Genomic DNA, 21,555 nt, shown 5'->3' with positions numbered 1-21,555 from the left:
ATAATCCCATCAGAGATTATGGAACTCTCTCCATTTCAGGATTACTGGTCCCTGGATGCAACAATCTCCAACAGAAATCACACAGCATTCTCTCTCAGTAGTGTCAATCCCTGGGTACAGTAATATAACAGGGTTTATATTCTCCCCAACAGAGTTCATCCATGGATGGTGTAATAAACTAAAGTTTATAGAGCTTTGGTCTTCTCACTCTCTCTGCATTGTCATTCCTTCGATGTTTAATACAGCAAGGCAAGGTTTATACATCTCTCTTGGCACCATCAATCTCTGGTAGCTGTATTACACAGGGTTTACAAAGCCACTTTCCCGCATGAGATGCTTCTGACTTGTGAACAGAAGCTCACAAACTGGCAAAGCAACCCACATACCATCTTTGTCTCACAACTCAATGCAATGCATCAAGGACAGCACAATTAGTGACAAGAGTCCTGGAGAGAGACAATTTCCCCACTGGAGCTTTCCATCATTTCTTTTACGTAAAAGTGTGAGCTTCGTGCTGGACTGACAGCCATCAAAACATGGATGTTTTTATTCACAGGATTGATGAGAGCATGCACATCTCCCCGTGCCTAACCTAGAGAGACTCTGAAAGGCAGAGATGGGAATTAATTTCCCATTTTCTCCATTCAATTCCTGACCTCTCTACTGAGAGGAACAACAGCAATGACAATTAGCATAAAAAAACATGAGGTGAGTGTGTTGCTGATGTTAACTTTTTACTCAGTATTACTTGTTATCTATTTGAATAGAACTGAAACATAGTAAGTGTTTGTTTAGCTTAAAAATACTTGAATATTCACCATCAGGTAAAGGTATTTTGTTACTTTAGCTATAAAGGTTAGAAACGGTGTCTTGAAACCTATTCTTTACGTTATTACATTCCAATTTAGAAACTCAAATTATAGCATGAGGTGCAGACGTGTAAAACAGTATTGTTACAAAGTGCCTGGCACACTGAGACATTCAGAGGCTACAAAGCCCATCGCCACAAGTGGAACATGCCCCACACAGCTACTGCAGCTCACTGTGTTATTCACGTGGTTCATGCCATCAGCTGTGAGTTTTATCATCTAGGATCCACTCTCAAATCTGCTTCTGAATCAGCGTGAGCTATCACAAATGTCATTTATTCCTTTGTATCTTTACCTCCCTGCCTGCAAGATAGCCTACGTCTTTCAGTGTTATTGAAGAGACACACCGGTAGAAGGCGCTGAGAAGGGCAGCAAACAGACTGCTATATTGTCAAGAACTAAGTTGTCTAGCACAAAGAACGTGATTAAATAAAAATGCAAGTTTCTGAATGTGTCAGGTAGGAAAAGGTTTTCACCAACAGTTCTAAGACATATCCCCACCTTGCACCAGCAACAGTGCATGGTTTTGAAGCACTTCTTATGGAGAAAGCACAAAGCTGAACTACTGCTGATTGAGCAGAAAGTTTTCCTGAGTGCAAGTCCCATATAGGAGATATACGAATACATGACAATTCTGTTCCCTAAAGAGGCTGCACCCTATAAATCAGGCAGAGAGCAAAGACTCCTTCTGTGCGCTGAGCAAAATTACTGTGGGTTGGGGGTTGCTCCAGAACACGTGCCCTCCTGTTCACTTGTCATCTGAGATGTTAACATTTCTGATTAATTCACAGACCTCTCATTTTATTCTTCATTCCTTTATCCTTGCTATCCTGTTCTGCTGCAGCTTAAAGATTCTTACCGACCTGCTACAATAATCACCGCCCGCTTCCCCCCCCAACCTGGTGAAATTGTTTAGTGATGCCAACCGCGCTTTTAATTTGCAAGACATCAGACACAGAGGTAATTTATACCAACATCTGTTCATTTCTGACTTCTGAAACAAACTCGCACATGCTGCTACAAAATCCCATTAGGAGCAGGAGACAGCCTTCTGCTATTCTGTATTCCTCTTCTCCTCACATACTCAGCCTTGCAACAGGGCTTTATTTTTAAAGATATGATGCCAAACAGAAAGAAAGGACCTTACATCTTTGTATATGTATGAAAACGGCCAGGAAATAACATCCTCATACCACAAACAAATCCCAGCCAAGCTAAGGGCAACTTTCCACGAACACTGACAATCTTGTTTTCCCTGCTTCAGCTGCTTCTCTTGTCTGCCCAGGGATCACAGTTCAATGTATTCCTCGTAAACACAGGCCAAATACATATTACACGGTGCTGTGTTCAAACGTCTTGGCTATTCCTTCCCCTTTGTTCCTCTCAGATCCGCACTGAAGTGTCTTCAGCTTGGGTTTCGCACAGAAAAGCCTCAAATACTAAACTGACTCTGCTGCTCAGCATTGCTTCTGATGAATGAATTCTTAGAAACAGGAATCATTTCCAACTGGGCCTTTTGGAGCTTGCTAGAAAAAGAAAGAGCTTGTGAAGTAAGACACCATCACCCACATTCTAAATACCAACACAGACTGGGACAACAAAACCCATCTTAAGCCACTACCCAAGGGACCAGTAGAAGCACGCTGTATGGCAGATAGAGGTGGACTTTTTAATTACAAGTTTGGACAGAACTGTAGTAAAAACCTTCGGGATTTTTCTTTAATATGGTTGCTTAAACTACAGACTTGTAGTGGAAAAAGGGCTTGAGCACAGGTTTCATCGCACTAGGAGACAGCTACTACAGAGGCTGTGCAGCACGAAGCAGAATCATGAATCTCTGTGTCAAGAGACAATTTACAGCCTTGCCTTAGCAGTGCATCTACTACAATAGAAAAATCAACAATGGATATGATCGCAATAGCTTGGATACAAATTAATCTCACATAGTAGGGAGGAAGGAGAGGGCACTGAAGACCATAGAAAAAAATGCTAAGATGTTATCAGCACTGGTTACAATGGAAGTTGAGTGCTTGAATTGACTCTCAAAAAGATAACTATTGTAAAATGGTCTCAGGCTGTTACAACTAATAGAGAATGCTGTGCCCTGTGAGTTAAGTTTGCTGCTGGGGAGAAGCAGATCTCAGGAACAGGTATTGGACAGTAAAGTCTGAGGCTGAAAGGAAAAGGAGAGATTTCTACTTGATAGGGGAACAGAATAAGGTTTAATATAATCTCTTCTTTAGAACTTCAATCCTTCAATCCCGCATTTAGCCTTGTTGCCTGGGGTCCTTTTCTAGTACAACTGCCCTCAAGCTGCTTCTTCGCAGTAAATTTTGTGGTTGCTAGTTGAAAAGAGTCAGTAGTACAGATTGATTTCCTACAAGTGAGGAGATGAGGGATTACCAAAAGCAGTCTTGGTTAACAAGATTGGGTGCAGATCTGCTGCGAGAGCAGCCCACTCTGCCAGTGCTTTGCATCCTTTCACTATGACATATGGGTTTCATTACACAAAGATTTTCCTGATTTTAACTTGGAAGCGATTATACTGAAAACTCAGAGTTATCTTTACATCTGTAGCAATTTAAAGGTTAAGTAACTTTTAATCAAATGACAAGGACTCAACGTTTTTTTTCCTCCACTGATAATGAAATCTGCTGTTCCATATATTCCTTCATGACAATTTAATAAGAAGAAAAAACAATGCACTGGAGATCTGGGCCCAGTCTGATTGCTTCCCATAAAAAGCCTTCTCATACATGTAGCAGCACAGGACAAGCTGTGTCATAAGGTTTGGAGAGCCAGGAAATAACGGGAGGATTTACTGCTATAAAGTCAGCAACAAAAATAGTGACTTATATAAGAAACTTTCATCCAGGAGAATCCCTAAGCAACACACACACATACGCATGTTCTTAATATAGCATATACTTAAATACAGAAGTGCAGACTTGGTGACAAAGACTAAGAACAAGATGTGAGACAAACTATATTTATTATCATAATCACACTTTCCACTGCTTACTGCCTCTGGGCGTATCTCAAAACAAAGCCTTTGAGCATCTCCAAATCAAAGATATTTTAAAATGAAGTCAGCCCTCAAAAGATGCACTTCTCTGCCTCTCGGGCAATTTTGACTGGATTTCTCCTCCAACCTGAAAACATAACCATGTTGATATCTCAATGCCTTGCTACTAAAAAAAAAAAAAACTGGACGTACAATTAATGTCACGTGAACATAACATGTTTTAAGCCCTGTAGTATCACACTTCGAATGCTACATTCTTGACTACCAAAACGTTATTTGGGGCACTGTCATAATTTGTTAGCTTCTCAATTAAAACATTCCCCTCATTCAGTTCCACGCAGTTGTACTTACAATAGTTAAGGGACTTGACGTTCAACATGGATTCCTCTAAAGTATCAATCATGCATTTTCAAACTGCTGTGTCTTAGCACTACAGAGACAACAAAACTAAGAGGCCTTATTTGTGAAGAGCTATCAGTGTAAATTACCAGTTCAGGGAAAAGAACACGAACTGCAGAAAGACAGCAGAACATAAGTCTAGGTTAACTCCTCTGTCACAAGGGTATAAAGCTGCAGCAATTATTTCTTTTGTCCTTTAACACAATGTTAGGATAAGAGGACAATTATTTTTCCTAGTTGGCAGGATAGACAAAAAGGCACATAGAAGGATTCTGCCCAGGAGTTAATGTGGGATTCTTGCTTCTGAGACTTGTGAGAGCAAACAGCAAAGCCAAATCACTTTCAACCTTTATTGCATTTGGAAGGGAAATAAAGTCCCTCACCAAGGTGAAGGCAAAAAGGCATTCTGAAAACAGTAATAAACAAGTTAAGATTGACATTAGTGTTAAACAGCTCTTTGAAGATAATGAGGTCTATATCGGCCAAGACTAAGAGAATATTATTAGCCAACCAACATAATCCAAACTTCTGCCATCAGAGAAAGTGATCCACAGAGATCTCCATCTCCAAGTCATTTCTGACTCCCAGGCTCAACGCACACATATGCAGGAAAACCAGACCCCTAGAAACCAACCACCAACCATGCCCACTCCAATTACTTTGCTAACTTCATACTTCATAATATTCCTGAGACATATGGTGATTTAATTCCCATCTTACAGATGGGGTCACGTCTTGACAATAAGTGAGGCACAGATGTATACAAAAGAAGTCAGCAACAGTGCAAGAATTTGGGCTCCGAAAGATGAGTTCTGTCAAGACTTGCTACAGTATTTTGAACATCATCCTTGGTACAAAGCATTACTTCCTTCCCTGGGCGAACAAGATGGCAGAATCTATCCTCACTTCAGCTCCAGGACAGTCTAGCATAACTTGTTTGGAAAGCTAAGGAAGGAGGGCTTGCAGAAAGCCTGCTTTGAACCAAAGCAGGTAAAACACATACATTTCTCCTCCCAGTATGCAATGAAAGCAGTTATCTCTGAAAGAGGTAAACAGCAGAGACTTACTAAGTTCCAATCTGCTGGAACAGTTCAGTGAATACTGCCCACAGCACAGGTGTTCAACCTTTCAGCTTGTCTGGGCCGCACTGAGCAAAGAGGAATTGCCTTGGGTTGCATAAACATAGGCAGTTCTGAAAATAATGCCTGTTTTATTACCATCAATTATAGCAGATACAAAGAGCACAATAACACTGTTTAATAGAGCAAATTCTCAGCTACACAACTATTTTTCAATCACCACAACCATCACCACTGTGTATTCTTGCCAGCTATGAACATGAGCCTACATGCATCACTCTTGAAAATCAGCACCAGCAGAGGTGACCCATTGATGCTGTCATCACCACTGCTGTAATGCACCACCACCACTTTGCTGTCCCCTGTGTCATGCACACTCCCACATCAGGTGCCATTCTGCCAGACTGCCACTCTCCTGACATCTGTTATGCAGCAACAGAATATAACAGGATATTGGTGGAAGCGTTCAACCTCTACTGATGTACCGCCAACATCTGCCTCTGCCATCATGGGCTAACATAATAAAACAGGAGGCATTACTTTTGGAGCAGCCTTCATAAAATATACAATATAGTTATCACGTAAGAAACAAAACATTCTAGTATTTAGGGTTGTTTGTTTTTTTTTTTAATAGCAGACAAAAAACGAACAACAAAAACATAAAACTAGTGGGATACTTGCCTTCACTTTCATGAAACCAATGCATCAGCCTGGAATGATGGCAGCAGCTGCAATTTTTTAGTGAAGTTTCAAGGGGTTCATTGGAAATTTTTGATGAAATTTTACTCCTCCTGTACTTGATCCTTGACAACTGTTCACAAAACGCACATACTGCCGAAACTGGTGACATAAACAAGGCACGACTGGGAAGTGAGGGATATTTCTCTCTACTAAGATAGGTCTTATCAAAGTCTGGTAAAGAGACACGGTCAAATTTTTGAGTTGAATACCTGATTGCAAATCTACAAATTCCATTTGAAAGTTCACAGGTGATATATTTATATCAACTGAAAACAAAGTTGCAAATATAAATTGATTTTTTGTTGCAATCTTGAAGACTACTCTCAAATTCCTATATAAAATATGAAATTCCTATATAAATACGAAAGCATTGTTGCTTTTTTTTTTTTTTTTTTTTTTTTTTTTTGCTGTTAACAGGACTGTGTTCAGGCAGTGTATCAAAATGCATACAATTATTAGCAGTAACTTAAGTTAGCACTGCACTGAGTCCTGCCCACAGCCTGGTTTCAGCCCAGGTAGTGCCAGTTATGTGCTGTTAGGTGGTTGTTGTGAGCAGTGCATGCATATCTGAGGTTGGGCCAGGCCACACGCAGCCCGTGGATTGGACATAGCTGGACTAGAGCCCTAAGAAGTGGAGTCAAACTCCTTTCTTGAACCACAAAATCCCGATGAGACCTCTTTTCATCTCCTTTCTTTCCACTCACAGTAGCGGTTTTTTATCCTATGCTTGCTGAGAGATTGCTGAGCTCCTTCAGAATTCTCCTCCTGGGTGATAACAGATTTATTGCATGCAGATTGAGATTTTCTCGAATATGCCATTGTTGGTACCAATAAGCAATAAAATTATACACCCTCCCACCCCTCCTCAAAAAAAAAAAAAAAAAAAAAAAAAAAAATCCTTTACAACGTAATTGCCTTGTTTCCTTAATCAGATTTCCCCACCTTGCAAGGCAGCACCATTTTGTTTGTACTCAGTTGCAAACAATGATGTGTAAAGGGCTATGAATGCCAAAAACCACAGTGCTCATTCACACACAGATGGGCAAAGCAAGCCAATGAAAATATTTAAAGCAAGGGGCAGCAACATCCCTGCTAATGTCTAAAGAGCTTCTAAACTTACGTTCCAGGTCACAAACATTGGGATGTGAGGATATTTTGTCCCAGGCAACCTACATATTAAACAATACTCCTACAGCACCTCCCACTTGCAGGAACTGGACACAGCCAACATCCTGTGAGGCCAAAGACCTGATCCCTTTGACCCCCAAAGCAGGGAAAGAGTTACATCTTCCCACTGCGAAGCCAATAAAAACCTCTTGATTATAATTTAGATAAGAGCCACTGGATTGAATAATAATGTCTGAAACTCCCCTGGCTGTTTCACCTTGAGACGTCCATCACTGGGTTAAACATGATGCTAATTGCATTTGGATTGATTAATTTCTCTCACTCCTGTCTATTCGAATAATGCTTAACAAAATAATCACAGCACCCAGAGCCAAATCTTCTCAGTCAAAGGAATGAAGCCATCAGAACCAGCAGAGATGAAAGAAATGAAGATGACCCGTAATTACTGCTACGGTGATATCATTACCATATTATAGAAAATGAGAGTACGTGGGGGGAGAGGGGGCTGTGATTATTATTTATTTTTTAATGGAACCTCACATCCCAAGCATACAGATCTGACACACTGGAGCATACAGAAATACAGAGCTAAAAAAAATATTGTGCATTAAATTGCAAAAAACACAGCAAGCATTGTGGCTGCAGATGCATCATGTGTCTTGTACTGCGAGCTGTTTGCTCACTGTTTTTTCCACTGCAGTAATACTCTGCATATGACTAACATAGACATTTAAGATGCCTCCCTTCCCAAAAGGAGGCTCAAGCATGTGCAACAGAACTCACCTATAACCTCTGCCCTTTAATAACATTGCAAGACATCTTACTTTGAAGGCTGGCATTCTAATTTTTAAACCACAAGACCTAACTCTTACTCCTAAATGCTGATTCCTATCTGAAAGCAGTTACAAATTCTGTCACCAGGCACTGTAGGTCACTTTCAACTATTCATTATGCTGGCTCTGTACAGATATCAAATGCATCAAGTCTGGAAGAATTTAAGCTAGAATTCAAAACCAAAATAAAATATGTAACATCCAAAAGGAAGGCCTTCTGTTCCCTTTATTCTCCAAGATACACTCCCAGAGCCCCTCTCATTTGAGAAACAAATAGCTTGGCAATTGTATAAGATCTTCAGACACCTGTGCATGGCAATTCTAATTGTGGTTTATACAGTTCACTTCTCTCCATGCTGGTTATGTCTGCCCCCTAGTCTCAGACTGAAGACACAAAACCTCCACACAACTAGCAGCTTAAAATATTTACTCTGGAATAAAGCCAAAGTCAAATACACATGCACAAAAAATTCACATGCCAAAAGCGTCAAGACCTAAGACCAGGCACCTGACTCATGAAGCTAATTACTGAAAAAATGATGTTCAAGTATTTTGTAAGGCTTAAAGGAATAAATTCCTACTGTCTTTAATACTAGAATGTAACTTGAAAGCTAACTGTACATAGAAGTTGATGATACTGTCAAGAGTACTTGAAGGAGACTTTACTAGTTTAAGTTACTCCTTCAACAGATGCAGCTTGAGAAAGTTTTGACCACCAAGTCCCACAAACGTTGGAATCAAACACTGGGATAGAAAAAAAGGGCATGTTCTAACAAAAAGCACACTAACCTAAAGTTTTTTAACTGCTTGTATCAAATAGGAAAACAATCTCTTCATGCCTTTCCCACATTTGCAGAGGACCAAGAAAGCCTGAATCATCAGACATTCTCACCACACTATCTGAAGCAGTAATCTTCATTATCTAATAACACACAGAAATTAGATCAAATCTGTTTGCTCAATAACTCTTGAGAATAAACAAAGGGATAAATAAGGTGGAGAGGTCTGCACTGAATATATGCATGCAGCTAGGCATGAGATGTTTCTAAAGGTGAACGAGTACTTCTCAGAAGGCATGCAGGCAGAAGCAATGTCTGAATTCCCATAAAACAGAGCATCATGATGCAGCCTCCCTTGCCTATGGAGGCAGCTGGTATTGAACAGCTGAGAGCAAAGCAGGTGAATCTTGAAAGTCACTATTTTTTTCAAGTCTCATCGGTGACCAGGGCATGCAGGCCATGGAAAAATCTGAGCCCAGAGCCAATAGAAACAAAGGGATTAAGAGTTATTAGGAGTAGAGAGAGAATTACATATTTACAGAACAGTTACTGAAAAATAATCGTGTAATGATTATGTAAGTCCCTATACTCATTTTGGCTAATAATATTGAGATACATGTAGCATGGTTATGCAAGTCAGGACAAATAAATCCACACAGAACACAACTTGGCATACCTTACAGAGAGGCCCACAGGTCTGTTTCAAGATCAGTACAGCTTCTTTCACCTCCAAAGGAGGAAACAAGACTGACAGCAGGTCATCTAGGTAACTGAGCACTGAAGCAAAACTGAACTTTTAAATTTAACTTCTGTCAACAATCTTCATAACATGTATCTGGAGAAAAGAAGCTCACACCAGGATATTCTATATTTATTTGTTCAGAGATATGTCTTTATTTTAGAAATCAAAATAAATTTAAGTGTTTTCTAATCGCAAGATTTCTTATTGAACCATTTTACCATGTAGATAAGTGCTGCTCTTGATGTAACAAATTACCAACACTGAAGGCTTCCACAAGAACATTCATGCTTTTTTATGACCGAGCAGTACTATTTGATTTACACATTAAGTAAATTAAGATTAATGTTCTCATTGGTAAAACAACAGAAGACTTCTGCAATTTCTAGAAATCCAAGTAAGAAGTCTGTAAGAACAAATACAAGGAAAACACTGGAAGCTGTGCTCCTAGGCAAAAATTATAACCTCAGGAAAGCAGAATTATGGAAGAGCAGCAATACACTGTTTGTAGGCTCTAGGCACAGAAGAAAAGCTCTACAGTCACCTCTGTCTAATTCTTTCCTCCGCATGAATCAAAGACATTTACTTTAATTACTTCTCTTATCCATATCTTCCTCTTTCACAGTATATTCACTGCTTGCTTTAGCCCAGCTGCTTTTTAGTTTTCTACTGACTCATTTCATGCTCTCTGCTGGCCATAAGCTTCTTCCTCTGGCAACAACACCCTGAGCTCAGGAATATCTGAAAGTCCAGAACAGGATCCAGGAAATTCAAAACCATTTTTTACCAACTCCAAGCTAGTCACAAGACATCCCAGGAAGTGAACTGATTTAGAAATGTTATGCATTTCACAGCATTCAAATGCTGCTAGGCTCAAGTTCAAATTAATAGAGAAAAAAAAAGGCATGTATTTGGAAGAGTTAAAAATCACATGAAAAGTGTTGTCATTCAGAGAAAATAACACTAGGCTTAAACTGACTGACTTGACTAAATTACAATACCACTCAGGGCTGCTAGGAACAGAAATAGATAAACAGGCTCTGCTGCAAGTGCTACATTTTAGCTCTTAATGAGGTATAAGGCAATGAGGCAATAGGCAGTTGTAAAAACTACACCAAAAAATCAAATCCTCTCAGACCCATGAACAATGGGAACATTTTGCATGAAAATCTTCACCCTTCTAGTTCCCATGTTGTTTGTTTAAGAAAACCTTGAACTGGATTTGAAGAAAAGAAATACCGAGGTATCAATATGCTGATTCCTCCCAGGTACAGTAGCCAGAGGAAATTTGAGTTGTCACTTCCCACTGGACAAGATCTACTGAATGTAGCAGAGTTAGCTTTCGTACTCTTTAGCTTCCATAAATCCTTTCATGTTTATTCACAATTCATGCATCCCACCATTCTGAGGCCATGTCTACCATTATTTCCTTACAAAACCTCCATAACAGCTATAGCAGACTAGTGTTCCTCATCCATTTCTGGAAACCAAAACCAATTGTGTTGCAGCAAAGTAACAGTGAAAACACCTAGAAGACAGCTCAGAAAAGTAAAGCAGAAGAAAGTGGTGATTGCCATGATAATTCATAATTTTACTGACTGGTGCGATTACTCTGATGACTGAGGGAAAACCATAAGCTAGAAGAACCCAGAGGGCTCCATGGTCCAGTGACAATGGGGCTAGAAGACATATTTGAAGGCAGAAAAAGGAATAGATTACGTGTAAGTAAAAAGCTGAACTCACTTCAGTTCACCAGCATTTCATGCCAGGGCATGAAGGACACCACTGGATGTCCAGTGATAGCCAAATACTGGCAGACAATCACTACTAGCTATGGTTGTAATAACAGATGCATATGCAATCTTAGATTTATTTACATAGCACTACCTACCTGTTCGATACTGTTTCTTAACACTGAGTCCTCCACACAGCCACTGCTTTCCTTCAAAGAAGTCTGATTATCAGTCAGAAATCCCAGAGAGAGGGAAGGAACGGCTTCTTTTCTCCAAGTTTGAAATACACACATTAGCATACAGAAATTGTAAACATTGTTTAATTTTAATATCTCTTTTCAAGTCTGCCAGGTACTCAGCATGAAAAGTGAAAGTGTTGAGGTAATCCACAAAACTATCAGATGAAAAACCAAATGGCACCTTGGCCCACTATCCAGAAAAATCCATCACCCAGCCCTTTTCTGTTGGGATTTGTGCTGAATGACGTCTTCTGCAAGTTAACAATTAGTTTCTAGCATGAGTCCTGTGTCATCATCATCATCTCCCCAGGAGAAAAAAACAGGCTGAATGATTTTTAAATTATATGCTCTGATAAGACACAGGCTCCTGACTCCCTGTGCACCGGTGCCATGCAGGCCACCTGCTCTATTGAGCTGCCACTGGGGATACCCTCAAAAGGGTTTAATAATAAAAGATCTCTCTAGAGATGTTACTCAAAGCATGCTCTGAATGTACATACTGTATCACTGACTGAAATCTTGTAAATAAAATCCTATCAATAGATAGGATCTAAGATCAGTCTCTAGAAAAGTGTAATACAGTACATTGTGGAAATTTCCTATTAGATACAAATCTGTCAGGCTGCAGTAAAAAAAAAAAGTAAATGAACACTTCAGCTGATAGAGCAGGGCAGATCAGTGATTGACCCAGTCAGATATCCTGTCTCACTGTACCTATGATCAGAAGCACCACAGAAAAAAGGAACCATTACTATGAAAACAAATGGAATAATCAGCTCTGAAAGATCCCTCCTCTTCCCAAGTGCTTGTTCTGTAGTCTGAAGCAGCTAATGTTTCACAGTTCATTTTATAGTTTATTCTGATATAACAAGAAATCATCAGTTTAATTGCTGGATTGTTTTTCAATAGCTGTTCAGTACATGGTCTAAAAAGAATCTCTTTATGGCATAGTTCCACATCAAATAATTCATTGTGCAAGAAAAAAAATCCTCTTCACTTCTTTTCATATGACTGGCTTCCATTATTTTTTCTGGATTCTACCCTTCTTATTCATTTTAGGGCTGGGAATCAATACAATTTTTCAATTTACCTCCTAAATTGAAGAGATGTGAAATAACCAGCAATTCCTAAAAAAAATCAGATGTCTGCTTTTTTCCCCCTTTATAGTCTCATGAAGAAATCTTTTGGTTTCTAAGGAGCTCTCTAGAGAGGAATGCTGTATTTCACACTATCTTGAAACTGTTCCTGACAAAAGACTGCCTGAAATGACCCAGAGCATCTGAAATTCTAGGAGCTAGAATAAGAACCTCTTACTTCCTTGGAACAGATTACAAAGCCTTATTCAGAAAGGAGAGAAGAGACTGCAAACAATTACTAACATCATGCAGAAGAGGTGGGAAACAGCACAGCAATTTGAAGTGCCTCAAGCATGAGGCCACCCACCCAGCTCTACTATGTTGGGGACTGTGCTTACACTTGGCTGCTCTGGGCCATTCCAAGAGCTCAGAAGGCCTGAGGGGTATATGCAAAACAGGAATAAAAGCTGCTACAACATTTACCAGCCACATGCAAACTCCGATTCCATCTTGTAACTTGTTCCCTGCTAAGGTCAGATAGGCTTGTCATGAGCATTCTGCTGAACAGCAAGTTTCTAGTTTAGAAATATCAAATCTTATTTTAAAAAAATATACAGAATATCAGAAAAACTTAGTAAAAATATTTCTATCAAAGTACAAAGAGCCATCAAGCTGCACTGGTCCCACCACAGGTTGCTGTGGTACAACCTATCGAACTCAACTTATGCTAATTATTCCGAAACTACACCTTACAAATCTACCAGAGTGACAAGCCTCCAAGGATAAAAGCAAAGTAAAAAACAAACTAAGTATTATAAATGCATATGAAGATCAATCATTAACTTTCTCAAACTTGCCTCACCAGAAGTAACAGCAAATTACAATTCCAATTTCTTAGAAAAAAAATAGATTTTGCTATTTATGTACAAGACAAAGAATTTGACAATATTATGGGCAAGCAGCTTATAACTTACAAAGAAAGTAGAGCTATAGAGAACAAATCTTGTGATGTTCTCTCCCTTCCTTCCTTTGTAATAGAAACAAAGCTGTGACTAATTGTTGCCACATTTGGACTTCAAGTACCTCCCTTTCTGATATAGTTCTGAACTATATTATTTTGATGTCAGAAAGTATTTTATTTTGATGTCAGAAAGTATTACCTCAAATATAACAGAATTGTGTTACTTAGAGGTAAACTTACTTGATGGTTGCAATTATTGGGCTAAAACAGAAGCAAGCACCAGGAGACAGTACATTAGTCTGTAAATGGAAACCTAGTTTCTGCTCTTAACACATTCACCCCTGCTACATGACTTTTCCATCCCTTACATTTCCCCATCATTAACTGGTGTATACCTTTCTGTCAAGTTCAAAGATGGAGGGAATAGGATTTCCTTGTTTCATAATAATCCTATTTCATTCTATTTTAGTTCAGGCCTAAGGCAACTAAAGTATGGTCCCAGACTAAGGTACCTATGCTGAAAATCTTAAACAGATTCACAGAAAGAAACAAAAGCCTCCGCAACAGGAGTTCAGTTTAAGGTATGACTTCATGTAGTGCTTAGAGTGATCATATTTCTAATGTAGAGTGCAAGTAGATGTTAAATGATAACAGTTGGTCCCAAAATTTGGTATGAAATTTCTCCCAAACATCAGGTCCTTCCACAGAAGACCCTTTTTATGTTATCAAAACCCTTCAAGGAATGCTCTAGAAAGTTTATTCCATACTCGCCTGTTACTAGGATTTGAAAGGGCAAAGGAGAGGAACCCAAAATGTTCAACCAAGTGCCAACACAGAAAGAAGAAACCCCCTAGGTTGTTAAAACACAGCTAGCTAGCTGTATTTACAGCTTGAATTATTATTGGAATGCCTGAAAGCTCTTTTGATCAAGTTACCATTCTGTTACAGAGCGCATAAACACTGGACAAGCGATTTCTGTCCTAAGGCACTTCGGAGATACATTGAATAAGCACAGACTGTATGCATAAACGAGACTACACTGAACAGTACCTTATATCTAACACATTATCTTACCATTTATCAAGACTTCTATAAATACTGTACAACCCACCAAGCCATACAAGAAAGAAATAAGAGAGTTCCCTGTTCCCTGAATGTTTACAGAGTATCACCCTGAAGCATGCAGGGAAACCAGTTTCTTAGAAAATAGCAATCATTCATAGTAATCTGCCTTCTTGACTGATTAGAATTGGCCATTGTTTTACTATTGCTGAATAAAGCATGCCCAATAAGGCATAAAAAAAGCCATGAAAAGGAAGAGTAGTTTGATAAAATAAAGATCTTTGAAGAAAAAAATGTCTAGAGATTCTGATGACAGTCAAAATGATCTCATCTTTGCAACTGGAGTCTGAAGTAAAGAATTCCAGAAGCAAGATACAGACTTCAATAAGATTTGAGTGGATAGATAGGAAAGGTTTTATTTCATAAGTGTTGAACAGAAAAACAAAAGACAAACTTAGATTATAACCTGGAAGTCTGGGCTTACTGAAGTGCCATTATACCCGGGACACAGGGCTAAAAAAGGAACAGAACATCAGTGGTGTTCACAGTCACTAAGAAACAGGTACCAGAATTTCTTGGAGACAACTACAGGGATCACAGAACAGGAGACAGTAAGAATTCTTGTTTCCACACTTACTTAAATCATCAGATAGAAAGGAAACAAAGAGGCTAGAAAAAGGCATTTTTAATTCCATAGCTTCTAGAAAGGCAGCAACGTTCATTAGCTCCTAGCATCCAGATACTTTTAAAAGGGTTTACGTGCTGTTCCATATCATGGCTGTAAACAAAATCAGCTAAACAAAGCTGTCTTATGTAGTTCTGACAATTATCGCATGGTGATATTGTGAATGACTATACAGAATACATAAATTCTATCATTTCTCCCAAATTAATTGCTTGCTTAGGAATAGCCAAGCACTTTTATAACAGTTGTACAAAACTTAAAAAAAAAAATGGAGTGACCTACACGCAAGGGGCCAACAAATCCCTATTAACACCAGCCTCAGTTTACTCCACACTGGCATATTTGTTGCCATTACCTTGAGAAAAAAAATAATTGCGTCCTCCCTGGAAATCCAGCAGCAGTTTTGAGCTAGTGTGTACTGTGAGACTATACAAATGGATGAATGCTCACGTTGACTTTGGTGCAAGCTCATAGAAAGATCACTGCTTTTTCACCCAAAAGATAACCAACCAAGATAAGTGCCAGACAAACAGATGGACAAACACTGTAAATAAGGAAAGAGAAGACTACTAAAAATACTTGTTCAAGTGCTGAACATCTAAAGGAATACTCTGAAATCCTGAAAACAGATTTTGTTGCAAGATACAGCATGCCAGCATTAAATTCCTTTCTCATTAATCCATGGATGCTTTGGCTTCTGTTTTACCCCCTAGGCAGGGGGCAGTCAAAATCCTCATTAGGAAGTGATCTGCAGCTATGCACCAGGGAACAGGAAAGAGTACATTCTGCAGGCTTTAAAATTTTAGTCAAGACACTGCTTAGAAAGAAGAGAGAGCAGCAGGTACATTTTCATTGCCATCTGCTGGATACAATGGACAACTCTAATGAAAGCTAGAAAGCACTGTTTTCCATTTAACATTATCGACACATACTAACAGCTCCCTCCTCTCCATATACTACCTAAACAAAAATCAAAATTGAAGCTATCTCAAATGATTTTTATCCCCCAGACTCTGTCAGTGCACCCAAGAAAGCAAGCAAGTTCGAAAATATTTGAGTGAGTATACATGTTACTACCTCTGAGAATTCAGGAGGTTCTCACAGTGGAAATTTTCTATTAGAGTTGAAGAGAAGAATTTGATGTCTAGACTGCAAAACGTATTTCTACATCAAGCCCATGTTATCTCCCATTCCAGAATGTTTAATATTACTTTTTGAAGAAAGCAGTGCAATGAAAAAATTATAAGACAAGTTTGTTTTTGCCCCTCTTCCCTAAAGCATATTCATCCCATTCAAAACCAGAAGGATCTACACAGCTGTAGTGATAGAAACAAACCTGATTGTCTCAATAAAATGAAACAGAACACTCGAGAGACAAGTAATTTCTGTTGCAAGTCCAGCACAGAAAATATCCTAGAATTTGAGGCTGGATACATATTTAATAATATAGAGAAAATCAAAGTTTGGCTTTATCTCTAAGATAAGCCAACTTTCTGAATTCTGCAAATCATTATGAATGTCCTGGCTGTTCAGATTGCAAAGATTCATTAAATATCTCAAAAGTTTGCCGAAACCACTGATGTTACAGATACATGTAATTTCTCATAATGGACATCCTGGCCTTTCCTCTTGTGATAAAATTCCTGGAGACTGATGAGATGATCCTCTTGGTCTACTGGGTCTTTTAGACAATCTACTGAATTATCTGGATTCAGAAAAAAAAAAAAAAAGGAAAAAGAATAGACATGAAAGTGGGTCTGGCACGAAATTGATATAATTGGTATAATAGAAGCAAAAATAGACTGTACTCCCATGTCCTCAAATACAAAAATCATAATTGCTGATGTGAAAAAAAAACAATTGTTAATAAACAGATATTCTGCTCTTCAATGCTCCATATGGCAGCCTGATGGATTAAACACCAGCAGAGTGCTGATCACTCTAAAAGCTCATATTGAGATGATCTGGGAAATCTATCTACAATTTACAAATTCTGGTTAATTTAATTAAAATGCTGCATCACTAAGTGCCTTAATATGTAGAAAGCCATAAGCTTCTGAGGTTTCTGGCACATACACGCCTGCTTACAGAAGAAGCTAGAGAACTAACTGGTGAAAATCTCCTTTTTATCTAGGAGTGCACAAAGGACGACTCTTAAACCAGAACAAAAGAAATAAATTTGAGATTACATGCAGGGAGAAGAGAGCAGAAAAAAATCCAATAGACAAACAGAAGGACAGGGGATAGAAGAAGACTAAAGATGTCTGTGCATGAAGGAAAAGCAGTCCAGGCACTGCACTGAGCGCTTCTTTGAAAGGGATCAACGCTTGATGAGTTATAAATAGTTAGATTGTATATTTATAGGGAGAGATATTCAGGAGAGGAACTGCAAAAATCTTACAATAAGTTTTCATATTCTACTGAATACTGCAGAAAAATGAAAAAGCAATGGCTAGGAGAAGCACATATGGATCAAGGCTTTTTTGGCCTACATCTCTTTCTCATAAAATATGACTGGATCCAAAGCAATCTATGAAGTTCTTGTGCATTTGAAAAGAGCTGTATTGCAGATTGCCCTTGAGTTTGCAGATTGGGAAGAAGATTGAGAAGAACGGGTTTAAGTGACTAAAATATGAAACAATGCATGTATGTGAGGGGATGAAGGCCAGGAAGTCCCAAAAGAGAAGGAGTCCACAATCAGCATGCTTGGCCAAAGGTAAATCCATTGCCCTAGTCTACCTTTTTAAGGAAGCCTTGAGATTTGGCTTCTTCTACTGATACACTGCATACATGATCAATTAGCTTAGTTTAGCTAAGGTAACCATCCATTCTCACTTGTGGTGCCAACACCAACAAGTGTCAAAACAGGCTGAGCCTCAAAGATCCTTTCTTAGCTAGAAGCATGGCTGGATGAAAGAATACATTCCTACCCTAAAATCCCCTTACAGAACAAATAAACAACAACAAAAAAACCCAAAACAAAACACCACAAATGAGCAAACAAATAAGCTACTGTAATCTGGAAGCAGATGACTAATGGGGGAAAGAGACGGAAAACCTCTTCTATATCTGCAGGAAGTCAGAACTAAAGGAAGCCAAGGCATTTCCAGCACACTCATTACTGCCTCTGGAACGAATCCAAGTACTTCAAACTTTTTCCACTTAAAATCCGTTATTGTTCTTCATAAGCTAAAGAGAAGTTAGCAGATGAAGATGAGAACAGTTTTCCAGGTATAACTGCTAACGTTTCAAAGGGTTCTGGAAAGTCACATTAACAAGGAGCTGCTGTGGAAGATCAGACAGAACAGCAGGTCCCCTGCTACTGTTGTTTCAGTTCGCTGTAATTTAAAGCATGTTTTTTCCCCCCTCTCCTGTTTCCCTTTTAAAAAACATTCTAGAGCCAAAATAAAGTTACAGAAGGAAGCAACAGCAAGTTTCCTCAGAACCACAATAGCTTAGGCTCATTTCTTGTTAAAAATACTGAACAATTTTGGATTTTCTTCTGTTAAATAATTATCTGTATTACTCTGTTTATTTGGAAAAAAACAGAATCACTCACTTCAGAATAACAATTTATCCTCCAGTTAGACAGGCAGATAAAGTTCTGCCTGAAAGATAGAGAATAGGGCATGTGAAGTTGGAAAGATCTTGTGTTGTAAGTCTAGCACAGTATCATAAAGGAAGACAATCACCTGTTAAAGAACACTCCAGCCATGCTTCTACAATGTGCATGAAAAGGAAGAACGCTGATATTTTACAAGGATTAACCTTATACTACTATTTCCAGCATTAAGAGAACTTGATCTGGAGTAAATAAAAACAAAGCCATATGCTTAGTGAACAAAATCCGTACTTTTTAAAAGTCCAATCACATTTATATTTCAAACTCCAATGCCATCTCTATGCTCCTTTATGGACTATCTCCATCTACTTTTTAGAACACATATCTGAGCATGATGGAGCCAAAGGTAATCATTTCCCTCTTCAGACAGGAGGGTACAGAACTTCTATACGATCACAAGCATTAGGACCAAAACAAATATAGTGCCTAAGACTGAATGCAAGGTTGGAAAAAACCCACCTTCCTTCCCCTAGCCTTCTGTTTCAGAGAGACCAAGTAGGCTGCTTTCAAAACAAAAGCAAGTGATAACTAAACAAAAGCAGATCTGAAAGGTGAGCAAACCCCACAAGCCACGCAGTCATTATTAGTGTGCCGATAGTGCACTTGTTAAAAATGTATATTTTAATTTTCTGTATTGCTAAAGGTCCCAATTTGCCCAGGGATCTAGCTAAGCTGCCATTTTCTACCACGACAGAGTCTAATCTTTATTTAATGGATTTAGCATCTATCTTCACTAGAGTGGTCTCTAAGGGAAAGGGGAGGGGAGTATGAAGGGGCACGAAGAGATGATCAGAGCCCCCCTCTCCTTCATCCATCCGGCGCTCATGTTTGTGTTCAAAATTCAATTACCTCCTTATTGATACTTCACAGAGATATTTAAGCTGCAAACATGAAGCCCTGATTTCCCAGGGGGCCATGCCCCTCTCTATTTCACTGCTCTGCTTCCCCCAGGGTGAATTCCTAAGGCGTCCATATTAATAGGTAATCAGTCACAATTCATTTATTAAACAGCTAGCAAGGTTTATCAGCCTGCTCTGATTAGCCAGAAGAAGCCACTGCATTCCTAATTTATTTATGGAAATGTAAGTGTCTTTTTGAATTCCATTCATGAAAGAGCGGGGTACTGTGGATCTGGCATGCAGAATTCTAACAGGAAAGCAGCAGGAAACACGGGACCTGGGGGCCCTGCAGCTTCAGCCTGGGAAACACACAACAGTGACCCCAGTTCAATAGATTTAGGGCCTCGTGCAAACATTCACGAAACAGCTCTTCAGAAGCAGGCGTTGCCACCCACTGCAACCACAGAAAGAGGTCCTTACATGGGGCAGGTTATGTGGTTAAGCAACACCATGAATCTGCGATGAAGTAATGAACAAACAGAATATTAAAGAAAAGTTTCATAAATAAAACATTCAGAGTAGCGCTGAAGACAACTGCCATGGAACACATATACAAGTTTAGATATAAAATTCAGCTCTTTGAAATTTTCAGAAGACCAAAAGTTCCAAAGTTCCTTCTCTAATCATAATTCCAATTGAAACTTTAAAAAAATGCAAACACTGCCACTGCATTTTCCATATAGCAGCATCCTCGAGCTCCTGTCTTATATTACCAGAAAGTAAGAACAGCTAATAAGAAAAATCATTCTTCTCTATTGTTGAAATGAGAAATGGAGAAATCAATAGAAAGCAGACCTTGAAGAAAGACAACTTACACATACGCTTACTTAAGGTAATCAGGATACAGTTTCTGATAACACAAAGCTTATATACAGCCCTCTGAATGTTCGAGGCCACCAAGGCTAAAAGCCATTTTTTTTTTTTTGTTCTTCCATAGAATCATTAAGGTTGGAAAAGACCTCTAAGATCATCTCATCCAACCATCAACCCAACCCATCCCCACCACACCCACTAACCACGTCCCTCAGTGACACATCTACACTGCTCTTGAACACCTCCTGGGATGGTGACTCCACCACTTCCTCAAGAGTTCCACCACTTGCTTATGAGTTCATTATGCAAAATAAATAAATAAATAAATAAATAAAAAATTCAACAGCATATTAAAACTTATTTAACATCCCTACTTCAGCTACACTGGCACAGCCCGCACTCTGAAATAAAAATATATGATTTCCTCTCAAGTTACAGCGGTCAAACACGAAAAGATGTAGTGCATGCAATAGAAACATTCTAAATACTGGCAGGAACGAGCATCTGAATTCTCCTATGACCAGAACTGGTATGTTTCGGGTATTTAAAGTCGGGTTGCATAGGAAAACAAATTATGGAAGAAGCATCTTTCACTACTCAAAAAGCAATCAAGTGATTAACTGTTACCTATGTTTTACACAGACGAGGGTAATTCAGGGCATTTTTCAAGATTTCCAAATATCTTTCCTTAACTACTTAAAGACGACTCAATTCTGGAACAACTGGCAGACATCACATGGTTTTACAGCAGGTCCCAACATCTAATCAGGACATGGCTCCCAATAGTCAGGCTCTCCAAGCTTCATTGCTTGGGAACTGCGAATGATACCAGCGAAAATAAAACAACCTGCTCCCCTCCTGAATTTAGCCATA

General features: G+C 39.0%; 1 protein-coding gene across 1 annotated transcript in view; it reads right to left on the bottom strand.

The window, feature by feature from the left end:
• LIN52 (lin-52 DREAM MuvB core complex component) overlaps positions 1-21,555 on the bottom strand; it is a 41,164-nt gene that overhangs the window by 3,411 nt on the left and 16,198 nt on the right. The gene's annotated exons all lie outside the window — the stretch shown is intronic.

Source organism: Lagopus leucura, unplaced genomic scaffold, assembly GCF_019238085.1.
Source record: "Lagopus leucura isolate 7727_CA_CO unplaced genomic scaffold, USGS_WTPT01 Super-Scaffold_1, whole genome shotgun sequence".
In the NCBI taxonomy this organism is placed as follows: domain Eukaryota; kingdom Metazoa; phylum Chordata; class Aves; order Galliformes; family Phasianidae; genus Lagopus; species Lagopus leucura.
This window is presented reverse-complemented; position numbering and strand designations above follow the sequence as displayed.